Source organism: Neofelis nebulosa, chromosome 1 (genome assembly GCF_028018385.1).
Source record: "Neofelis nebulosa isolate mNeoNeb1 chromosome 1, mNeoNeb1.pri, whole genome shotgun sequence".
Lineage (NCBI taxonomy): Eukaryota > Metazoa > Chordata > Mammalia > Carnivora > Felidae > Neofelis > Neofelis nebulosa.
Genome location: NC_080782.1, coordinates 13,583,240 through 13,595,377, shown reverse-complemented (window position 1 = coordinate 13,595,377; position 12,138 = coordinate 13,583,240). Strand labels below are relative to the sequence as shown.

The window sequence follows — 12,138 nt, the reverse complement described above, 5'->3', positions numbered from 1 at the left end:
GGGTGGGTGCCACATGGAGGCGTGGGGCTGAGGCCCAGCTATTTGCACCCTTGAGTTTTTGGAGTAAAGGGGATGGAGAAAGAAAAGGGTCATTTGCAGCTGTGACAGTGCCCTCAGTCTTGGAACTGCAGAGTGGCTGGATTCTTTTTGGGGCCCTAGAAAGGTTCAGGTACGTTGGGGGTGGGCTCTTGAATGTGGACATGAGCTGATGCGTGGTTGACCACAACTGAATGGGCATTTGTTATTTCTTAAAGTTTATTTATTTTTAAGTAATCTCTATACCCAATGTGGGGCTCAAACTCATGACCCCAAGATCAAGAGTCACATGTTCTTTCGACTGAGCCAGCCAGGCACTCCTGAATGGTCATTTGAAAGGCAGGAGCTCATATGACAATTGTTCTTTCAACTCTGCTCTCTAGAACATTCTGGTGCTTTAGATCAGTTGATTAAAGTGAGGTGCCAAAGGGCTCTATAAATGGCATGTAAATAGAACGTGTAAATGGACTCAATAAGTCAATAATGACAGGCTGCGTGGTTTGGGTCACACTGCTCCAGCCTACTCTATTTATGAATATATCGCCATACATCTTATTTTGTCAGGTTGTTTAAGAGCATTAAATGAGATAGCAATGTGAAGATATTTAGTATATGGTAGGTTCTCATTACACATCAGTTCATTTCTTTCTTGGGTGTGCCCATAAAGGTTCACTGAATTCATTAGTGTGTGTCTGGCCTCACTTAAGAGCTATTCTTCTTAGAAACCTTTAGAGCACCTGCCCTATGCCTTGCACCCAATATATGCGTTTATTTATGAAGGAAGAAGCCCCAAATTTCAGCTTGATACTTGGCTCAATTATGTTTAGAGTTCATGGGTTCAGAGAAGGTCTGAATGAGAAACACCTTGAGAGATCTTCCCTTCTTCCCTCTTAATACTCCTGTGCTCCGTGGCAGTGCATGACTTTGATCGGGTCTCTCTTTTCTTCTTTTAGTTCCTTTCTGTGGCTGAACCTGCTAGTATTTAGCTTGCTGGTGACCCAGCTGGGGTGGGCTGCACGGACTGACTCACCCACCCTGTTTGAGAGTCCGCTTCTTCTGAGCTGCAGTAACTAGGTAGTATGAATTGGCAGATACCATCCACTAGGTGGAGGTAAAGAACCCATTGACCAACCCCCCACCCCCCACCCCCCCCCACCCCACCACCGCGTGCCCCGGGTTCTCCTTGTTTGACTTGCTCCTGGCTTTTCTCCTAATTCCAAATCAGGAGTGGAGCAGACCTGATTTCACATTGCCTTGACCTCACATGGATTTGGTTCCGTTCCAGCTATGCCCTTGGCTTCTCCCATTCTCTGGGCTCAAGAACACAAGCTCCATGCTGCTGCCCACCACTGTCCTTGTATTTCATCACCAGTGCCTTGCTGACCTGGCACATTCCTTGAATTCACTGGATTATCACCACCGTTTTCTGCTAGAGACCGCCTAGTTCCCTCCTCCCCTGCAGCATACCCTGTCTGACTGCTACGACCCAATGTTTCTCTGCCTGTGGGTGTCTTCCAAAATGTCCCGTCTCCCTGCAGAAAGCGGCTCGTCCCTTTATTTTTTTTCCTTCATTTTTCTCTTCTCTCTTGCTTCTAATTCACTTTTTTTTTTTTGCTCATAACTGAAGTACTTTTCTAGAAACAAAGTATTCTGAGTTTTACTGAGTCTTCGATTTATAATTAATAGTCATTACTTTATCTCACTTCACTTCATGATTACCCTCTTTCTTTCCAAATTATTTGAAACTATATATTTTGTTGACTTTTAAGAAATGTATTTCCCTCTCCCCAGCGTACGTGCATGTTTAAACAGGTCTGAAATTGGGATGTATTTTCATCTTATAATTCAGTGAGTCATGGTTATTTGGCAGTTCTCCCCCCTTAATTGGGCATAATTTAATTTCACAAAGCATTTTCAGACACTGTTTTTGCACGATCAGTATAAAAGGCCAGGAAAAATGAAAGCCAACTTTAGTTGAGATTCAGAATTTTGTGATATTAAGGAAGATGGCTACCCATACGCCTAAGTCTCGAGAAGATGACAGAACTATGTGCCAGCAAAATGTGATGATCTGGACTTGGAATAATGTTGGATAAATCATTATGTCTTAGGCCCTTTTATGATTTGAGCCACCATAGTATCACGTAAAGCCAACATCATAGAGGACTCTGTCTAGGCAAAGTCTGGAGTTATATATATTTCAGCAAAGGGAAACAGATCTCTATCTCTATCTTATAAAGCAAATACTACCGATTAATTCCCACCTTATAACTATGGAGGTTTCCAGTGTTTTTGTACATAGACTCCCTTTCGTTGAAGACAAACACTTTGTATTTTTGCTATTGACGTCATTCACTTCATGAGACAAAGTGGGTTATTCTGTGCCCAGAAGTGAGGGTTAGAGTTTTACACATGGAACACACTAAATAGTATCCTTTTCATTCATAACCACAGAAGCTTTTTGTTTGCTTTGTGAGTTCTTTTTTTATTTGCTTTATGACAAATTTAGCCTGTTGAGCCATTTTATTTGGCCATGAAGAAATGGCATAGTTAGGCTTTCCTTGTCAAATGGATACACAGCTAGGAAAGAAATTTTCAAAAGAGATTTGTAATTAGCCGCTGAGTAGAGCCCACAGAAGGTAGCTCTGGTACCTTCCCGTCCTTCTCCATCACGTCGGCCACAGAGCCCAGTGCCTGTCCCGACGCTCCGGCCGCCCTGGCTACTGTGCTGTGGCTCCCTCCCATTGCCCAGGCTGAGTAGGCACCTCCAGGGCCCCACGTGCGTGTGGAATGCTTGACAATCCATAAAGGACAAGGAACAGTGGTGGCCCTGAATGAGCCACGCACAGCAAGCTACAGTGATGGGTTACCTGAGATAATTTAGCTCCCAGCCTGATGTTTCCCTTTTTGGGCATCTTCATAGAGCGTCCGACTGTCACCTGGCAATGAGCGGTGAGTGCAGACTAACTTGACAGTAGTCAAAGCCCATAATTTGATAGGAAACTTTATACCTAAAGTCATGGACATAATTTAGGGGGTCCTGCAGCCTCTTCTACTTTCTGTGTTTCTTTTTTCTTTCTTTCTTTCTCTTCCTTTTTCCTCTTTCTCCTTTTTTCTTTCTTTTTCTTCTTTCTTTCTTCCTCCTCTTCCATTTTTCTCTTTCCTTCTTTCTTTCACCATTAGATCCTTAGACTCTTCTAGGCTTTCTCTGGGTCTCTACCTGTTTTCCTTACACTCTCCTTCACCCCTGGATGGAGTCTTATTTCTTAGTTGACCCAAAGAGCAGATCAGAGACTCAGTCCTACGAGTATGACTAGTAAACCATCCCAACTAAGCCGAGTGGACTATGGCAGTAGGTTGGTTGACAACCAGATTAAAATTGAATGCTGCTGAATCATAGAATGAAAGAGCAGAAAGTATAGGAGAAGTAAGAAAACAGTGAGAAAAAAGCAAACAGATTCAGCCAATCTAAAAGCGAATCCGACATGATGCTATATGAGCATGGCTAGCAGCCGTCCATGGGCTCTAATCATCACAAGCTAAGCATGAGTCGCCGGGGCAATGTGGTATTTTTAAAAGTAGTCATCTCATTGAGATGTAGAAATTGGACACAGCTTGCTAAAGGAAAGTGCACGTAGTGATTTGGAACTTTACCTTTCCAAAGCAGCTCATCGCTCATCCATATAGTATGTCTTTATAAAAGAAATGGGGTGTTTTTATGTATGTGCAATCATATATATATATATATATATATATACACACACACACACACACATGTGTGTATATATATACGTGTGTATATGTATATGTGTACATGTATATATACACATATATGTATGTACACATGTGTGTATATATATGTATATATACACATATGTATATATATGTATATATACACACATATATATGTATATATACACACATATATATGTATATATACACACATATATATGTATATAAAACATTGAATTATCATTTGCACTGTTTGTCATGGTGTGTCTGTGGCTATTATAGTTGTCACATATAATGTTTACTTGCCTTGGTTTCCAAAATTGGAATATCCTTTATCAGACAGAAATTATATCCAGCATCAGCTAAAAGAAATACATGTATCAGACAGTGATATTCTAATTTTAAAAAGAGGTAGTAGGTTTTTTCCCTATTAATTGGGTATTTAAAAAAGCACATCCATGCCTGGGTAGCTCAGCCGATTGAGTGTCTGACTTCGGCTCAGGTCATGATCTCACATTTCGTAGTTTCAAGCCCCACATCGGGCTCTGTGCTGACGGCTCAGAGCCTGGAGCCTGCTTCAGATTCTGTGTCTCCCTCTCTTTCTGTCCCTCCCCTGCTTGCACTCTGTCTCTCTCTCTCTCAAAAATAAATAAACATTAAAAATTTTTTAAAAAGCCTATCCATCTATAGAAAGATGTTTCTGATAGCTGGAGACTTAGGGATTAGTGGTGCTTTGTCCATTCTAGGATCCACTAATGTGATCACAGGTCCCTAGGGTAATTTGGTTAAGGGTTGTTGGCCTTTTTTAAGTTAAGAACTATTTTGAGGAGGAAAAAAAGCCTTTGTTGGTCAGTGTTGGGGACCTGCCCTCCAAGCTATCATGAGGGGAGAGCTGGCTAAGTGGGTGAGTGGCCTGTCTAGTCGCACAGAGTCTGGTGTTCAGAGGGCCCCACCCTTGGGGAGTAATGCTCTGCAGTTGCTGTCTGGCAGTTCTTTATTCTTTGATGTTTGACTTTGTTTTTTTTTTGTAAGTGCAGCGTGACGGGCCAGTGGAATGGGCACGGGGAAGGGGGTGGAGCTTCCACTCACGGTAGCTTCCCTTCCCCTCTGCCACCTGCCAGCGGTCCTGCCCCGGCTCCCCTCCCCACCCAGCTGCTCTGCATGACTGCCCAGGGTCGTCTGCCCAGGACTGCGGGCAGGTTGCATCCCCCAGGATGGGGGAGGCTTGTGTTCCACCGTGGCCATCTGCCCCTCATGGGGGGCCTGAGCACAAGTGAGAAGCGTCCTCATCAGGCATGTGCTTTGCAGCCTCAAGATAAGGTGCTTGCTGTCCTTGTCCCAGCTGGCAACGTCACGGTGCATTCAGGAGTGACTGGTCAGGGCCATTACACCCACCCTGAATCCGGATCCCAAACATGCCCTGGAGGGGAGGTTGAAATATCTTGGGGGCCCATTTGTTATGTGTTGGGGCTACAGACTGGTAGAAATGGGGTATTGACTTCTCCACCCCCCGTGAGGTCTCTGCATTGTCACCTCGCACTGGACCTGGAAAACTATGAGTGAGGGTGATGTGTATCCACAGACCTCCCTCTTCAAAGTCTGTACTTTATCACTCTGCTTCTCATGATTTCTTGGGCCTTCTGCATTTTGACCACAATTCATCTCTTAATAATTACTCCACGGCCTTCAGGCATCCTCTGATCACCTGTGTGTGGCCATCTTTGCCTTAGAATTCCGCCATGGGTGATGTGGTGGCCACGTGGGAATTCTGTGAATGGGCACATCAGCAAGGTCACCCCAGGGTTCAGAACCGGCTGTGCCCCATGACCCCTTTGGCAGGTTCTAATGGTGTTTAGTTCTGCAACTGAGAACTGTTTCATACCTCAAAGTAATTCTCAGCATCAGTCAAGCAGATCGACACTTAGAAACACATAGACCTTAGGAATGTATTAGGCTCCAGCAAGGTGTTTAAGAAAATCTGTTGTTATGTCTTTGTGGATAAGGTGGAGTGACGGGGACAAGAATGGACTGGCAGATTAGATGGTCTGTCATCTTCATAAAGTGCTGATTAATCTAGGTCACTCTGAGAGCAGCTGTTAATGGGAAGTGACAGGGCGTCAGTGCTGATCAACACCTTTGATCAATAGTGTGGACGAGGACAAACGACCTGCAAATGTGTAGGTGTTAAGAAGCTGGATGAGAGAATGAATGGGGTTGGGGACACCATTAAGGTCTGTAGGTTTGGATGACGGACTGTGTCAGACAAGAACAAATTTAATAGGACATACTTAGATTCAAAAGTTGCATCCAAAAAGTAGAATCCTTGGAGGTTTTAACTGCCCATAAATCCAGAATAAGCTGGCATGCTGATGAACCTGTTTTTTTTTTTTTTAAAAGGCTGTTCCCAAAGAATGAAAAACTTGTAACCACACAAAATCTGACACAGAGTAGCAATTTTATTCTTAATTGCCCCAAATCGGAAGCAACCAAGATGTCCTTCCGTAGGTGAATGAATAAACAGTAGTGTATCATACATTAGAATAGTATTCAGTCATAGAAAGAAATGAGCTATCAAACCATTAAAAGACACAGAGGATAGTAAAAACTGCGTGTCATTCTGGAAAAGGCAAACCAGTGGAGACAGTTAAAAGACCAGTGGTCACTTGGTTTCTGGGGAGCAAGAAAGGACTGAATATGTGGCATACGGGATTTTTAGAGCAGTGAAAATACTCTATGTGATGCTGTTATGGTAGATACATGACATTATGCATTTGTCAAAACCCATAGAAGGTGCAACGCCAAGAGTGAACCTTAATATGAACCAAGGAGTTAACAATGCATCCATATTGGTGTGTTGATTATAACAAATGTGCCACACTGAAATAAGATGTCAATACTGGGGGCAACTGTATGTAACAAAATGTAACACATTTTATTTATCAATCTAGCAAATTTTAATAGCCAATTTTAAGATAGCCTCTGGTGAATGATTGGTTTTGTTTAAAAGTTTAATGTTTGTTTATTTGAGAGAGAGAGAGAGAGAGAGAGAGACAGAGACAGAGCACGAGCAGGGGAGGAGCAGAGAGACAGGGAGACACAGAATCTGAAACAGGCTCCAGGCTCTGAGCTGTCAGCACAGAGCCCGACGTGGGGCTCGAACTCACGGACCGTGAGATCATGACCTGAGCCGAAGCTGGATGCTCAACCGACTGAGCCACCCAGGTGCCCCATGTTTTGTTTAAAAGTTTAGTTATATACCCGTTTAAACATTTTAACCCACGTTTGTAAATTTTGTATTTTCTCTGTCGCTTTAAAGTACTTAATTATCAAAGATTATTAAAGTTGTACCAAAGGACTCAGGAACCAGCCCGAATAAGCTCCCACCAGCCAAGATGGGACACTTTTGAGGGTCAGAAGGAATAATACTGCAGTGGACTGAAGCATATCGAGTATGATCATAACAACACTACAGAAAGGAAAGAAGAAAGCCAACTTGGTTTTCGTTAGAGGCTACTGAGGAACTGTCTCATTATCTTGACAGCTGCTGAATAAAGAGAAAGACTCAAGAATTAATCCTGCCTCTCCTGTGAGATCCGTGTCTCAGGGCAATCAGACATCCATAGGGGACGTTTCTCTTTATAGATCTGATCCAGCTGGTGGCTGAAGCAAGAGTGAAGAGCTCTCACTCTCCTGTGTCTCCTAAGATAGGTAGACCTCGTCAGTGGCTGCTAATATCACAGGAATATAGACCCCAGCACCCAGACAGTATCTGCCTCCTGATGGAAACACACATCAACACCTATGATGTAGTTTAAATTTTGAACCTAAATCTGGCCGAGTCTCTAGATTGAACTGCCTGTTTTTATAGTCCGCCCACGGCATTGAGGAAAATGTTAAACTAAACCACAGGATTCAATGACTGATTCTCAGACTCTGGAAGATTTTACTGAACAAATGAGTCTGTTTCTTCCACAAAGAATTTCAAGCAGAGAGAGAGAGAGAGAGAGACAGAGAAAGAGAAGGCAGTAAACGTATAAATTACAGGAAGCTCAAAACTCACGTCATCAATTTCAGTGTATGATTTTTTTCCAATCTTGTTTCAGTCTTTGTGTGTATGTGCACATGTGTGTACAGAAGGTGATTGGGTAAATGTGCATCCTGTTGGGATATCTGATGACATTAAGGGATTAAAACAACTTTTTAAGATGAGACAGTGTTTTTATTGTTAGGTTAAAATTTCCTTTTGGGGAAGATAGGTGGCAATATTTGTAAATTCAATTATATGATGTTTAGGATTTGCTTCAAGTAATCCTGGGTGGTGGGGATGGGTGGGGGGAGAGCTTGGTGGGAACATAGAAGAAACAAGACTGGCCATGGATGCAAAACTGTTGACTCTTTTCTATTATACGTTGGTCTCTCTTTTTATGTGTGTTTGAAATTTACCAAAGTAGAAGTTGGAAAAAAACAAACAAACCAGGCTTTCCTGAACATTAGGCAGTTCCTGCAAAATGAAGAAATTAAACTCCTCTGTTCCTAAGATTTTAATTTCAAGTCACAAGTCTATACAGCTATGCATTTTATTTGTTTGTTTGTTTGTTTAATTTTACAGCTACATATTTTATTTTTTTTATTTTTTTTTATTTTTTTATTTTTTTTTCAATATATGAAATTTATTGTCAAATTGGTTTCCATACAACACCCAGTGCTCATCCCAAAAGGTGCCCTTCTCAATACCCATCACCCACCCTCCCCCCTCTCCCACACTCCATCAACCCTTAGTTTGTTCTCAGTTTTAAGAGTCTCTTATGCTTTGGCTCTCTCCCACTCTAACCTCTTTTTTTTTTTTTTTCCTTCCCCTCCCCCGTGGGTTTCTGTTAAGTTTCTCAGGATCCACATAAGAGTGAAACCATATGGTATCTGTCTTTCTCTGTATGGCTTATTTCACTTAGCATCACACTCTCCAGTTCCATCCACGTTGCTACAAAGGGCCATATTTCATTCTTTCTCATTGCCACGTAGTACTCCATCGTGTATGTAAACCACAATTTCTTTATCCATTCGTCAGGTGATGGACATTTAGGCTCTTTCCATAATTTGGCTATTGTTGAGAGTGCTGCTATAAACATTGGGGTACACGTGCCCCTATGCATCAGTACTCCTGTATCCCTAGGGTCAATTCCTAGCAGTGCTATTGCTGGGTCATAGGGTAGGTCTATTTTTAATTTTCTGAGGAACCTCCACACTGCTTTCCAGAGTGGCTGCACCAATTTGCATTCCCACCAACAGTGCAAGAGGGTTCCCGTTTGTCCACATCCTCGCCAGCATCTATAGTCTCCTGATTTGTTCATTTTGGCCACTCTGACTGGCGTGAGGTGATATCTGAGTGTGGTTTTGATTTGTATTTCCCTGATGAGGAGTGACGTTGAGCATCTTTTCATGTGCCTGTTGGCCATCCGATGTCTTCTTTGGAGAAGTGTCTATTCATGTTTTCTGCCCATTTCTTCACTGGGTTATTTGTTTTTCGGGTGTGGAGTTTGGTGAGCTCTTTATAGATTTTGGATACTAGCCCTTTGTCCGATGTGTCATTTGCAAATATCTTTTCCCATTCCGTTGGTTGCCTTTTAGTTTTGTTGGTTGTTTCCTTTGTACAGCTACATATTTTAAATTGGAACCATGAGATGAATCATCTAAAACAGTATAAATAATTAAAAAACCAAATATGCATAGGTTTTTCTAAATATGAATGATTAATATTAGGGATTAGTTTCACAAACATTTCTGTACTTAATTCTTGGGGTCAAGGATGCTAGCCTGCCTAGGAGACGATTATGGAATCCCATACAATTTTAGCATTCCCTTCCTGAGCAGTTGTATGGATTGCCTTTGTTCTGACTGAGGATTCGCAGGTGTGTGTGTGTGTGTGTTGATAAGTGAAGTTTATTGCAACATGACCCATTCTTTCATATAATATCTGTGCTGCTTTCGTACAGTGACAGAGTTGACAGTTGTGACAGAGACCAGAAGACCCACGAAGCTGAAAATATGTCCCATCTGCCCTTTAGGGAACATGGGCTGACCTTGTTGCAAATATTATTCCTTTCTCATTCACCTTAATTTGGCGATAGATCTACAATTTTCCTGTCTTTCAGATGGATTGCAAATGATCACAGCATCATTTATGAAATAGCCTATCCTTTATGATTGAGGATTCTTAATGACCATTGAGACTCTTGGCCAAAATGTCCACTGGACCCCCAACTGGAGTTGCCATGGCAACGCCCTCCGAGCGAAGTCTTCCAGCAGCTGGGGCTGAGGGTTACACTCCTGTCATTACCTAATTTTTGTATTCCTGGAAGATCATAACTTCCACTAAGACCTTCACTGCTTGGGTTGTTTTTGCATTTCTTTATTTCTTCAAAGATATGGAACTGGTTTCCTGGCTGAGTCTGAAGACCTTTAAACTTGAGGGAGCTTTCCTAGGGCTTTGCTTGACTCTGCACAGCAGGTGATCTAACGAAACATACTAATTTAACATTTAGAGATTTTCTCTGATGCAGCGAATGAAACTGTGAGTTACATGCAACCCATGCAGGAGCCCTGAATCACCTTAGAATTGCAGTCAGCATTAAAAAATAGAATTGAATGGAAGGTATCAGAAGGCATTACACATTATAAGGACAAATATTATTTTTTGAAACTTTGCTTTCATTTGTACGTATTTAGATGTAAGTGAATTTCTCACTGTGGGTCACCATGAAGACTTTTGAAAACTTGCCACTTTGATGTCAGGTGGGGAGATCAGAGAGAGCCTGGCATGTGATGTGGATCACAGCAAGCAGGGATCATAAACTGATAGGAGGAGGTAAGCCAAAAAGAAAACGAAGACCAGAAAACAGCCACTGAATAGAAACATACGAGCTCAAAAGAGAGCCAGCAGCAGTCCCAGATTAGCAAATGAAATCGTTGCTACTAAAAAAAGAGATGTTGGTGTTACGGGTTATCTTGTAGGTCTGCTCTTTCCCTCTGTGCCTCTTGCTCAGTATTTAGTTCCTTCTGGTAGCACAGTGGCTGGCCCAGTGTAGACACTCTCCAAGTAAGTACTCACTGAGTGTAAACACTGGTAATGAGACCACCTGTTTCAGGGGACCTGGGGGAGGAACGTGGGGTCTGGGAGTCTGTATTTTAACAAGCTTTCCAGGCAGCAACCTGGTGGCGGTGGCGACCGGTATTTACGAAGCACTTACCTGTTCTACCCGCTTATTTTACCGGCCCAGGTGACACTCACTAGGAGAACCAGAGCTGGCACCTGGGGTGCCCACTTTGCGCCGGAGGGCTTTACCCATGACGTCACCAGCATCTCACATCGGCCGCTTCTCACCAAACACGTTACACAACCTTCTAGCAGACGTTCCGGACTCCATGCTTCTTCACTCTCCTACCTCATTCTCTCAGGCATCTTCTGAAATCTCCCATCATTCCACTTTCCTACCTGATACCTGTCTATACCTTTGGCTTTCTCTTTATTGCTGGTATTATTAAGACCAAATGCCCTAGCAGATAATTCAGGGCCTGCCACAGTGTGCTGACACCTGTCCCCTCAATATCTTCTCTATCTGCCCATCTCCCGCATATCTCCTTTATCCATGTCTTGCTGGGGCACCCCAGGACACTCACTGTGCCCCAGGCACACCTCCCTGTCCCCGACTATGATCTTCTATACATGTTGTATCCTGGAATATTCTGGAATACTGGAACAACCTCTGTTTTCCTCTCAATTTCATCCGTCCTGCCAGACCAAGTTCAAGGGCCACTTCCATAAAATCTTCCCTTATTATTTAGTTGATCATTCCTTCTTTTGCTTCTCTTTGTTCTTTGCTTATGTTTTACTTGAGTACCTCAGACTCATTGCCTTGGATTTTGTTAGGTTGGCTTGGCCCGTGTTTGTCTCAGATGAGGAAGTAAGTTCCCGGAAGACAGGATTCTTTCTTTACAGTATGTGTCCTTCTCCATAAAGCCTACAGTGCCTTGCAACTAGTTTTAAACGACATATATGTTAACTTTTCTAACATTATGATTACACCAAAATTAATATTAACTGGAAGCTTGAGCATTTAATCTGTAAGCAGGCTTCAACCTCTGTATGAAGGCTTATTCCGTTCCTTTATAAGCCCAATCATAAAGTACTACAAGGGTGCCTGGGTGGCCCAGTCAATGTTCGACTTCGGCTCAGGTCACGATCTCATGATTGGTGAGTTCGAGCCCCACGTCAGGCTCTGTGCTGACAGCTCAGAGTCTGGAGCCTGCTTCGGGTTCTGTGTCTCCCTCTCTGTGACCCCCCCCCCCCCAAAGATAAATAGACATTAAAAAAAA

At 42.8% G+C, this 12,138-nt stretch overlaps 1 protein-coding gene across 1 annotated transcript in view; it reads left to right on the top strand.

Annotated features, from left to right (window-relative positions):
• Positions 1–12,138, top strand: part of RETREG1 (reticulophagy regulator 1) — a 132,405-nt gene that overhangs the window by 22,466 nt on the left and 97,801 nt on the right. The window lies entirely within an intron of this gene.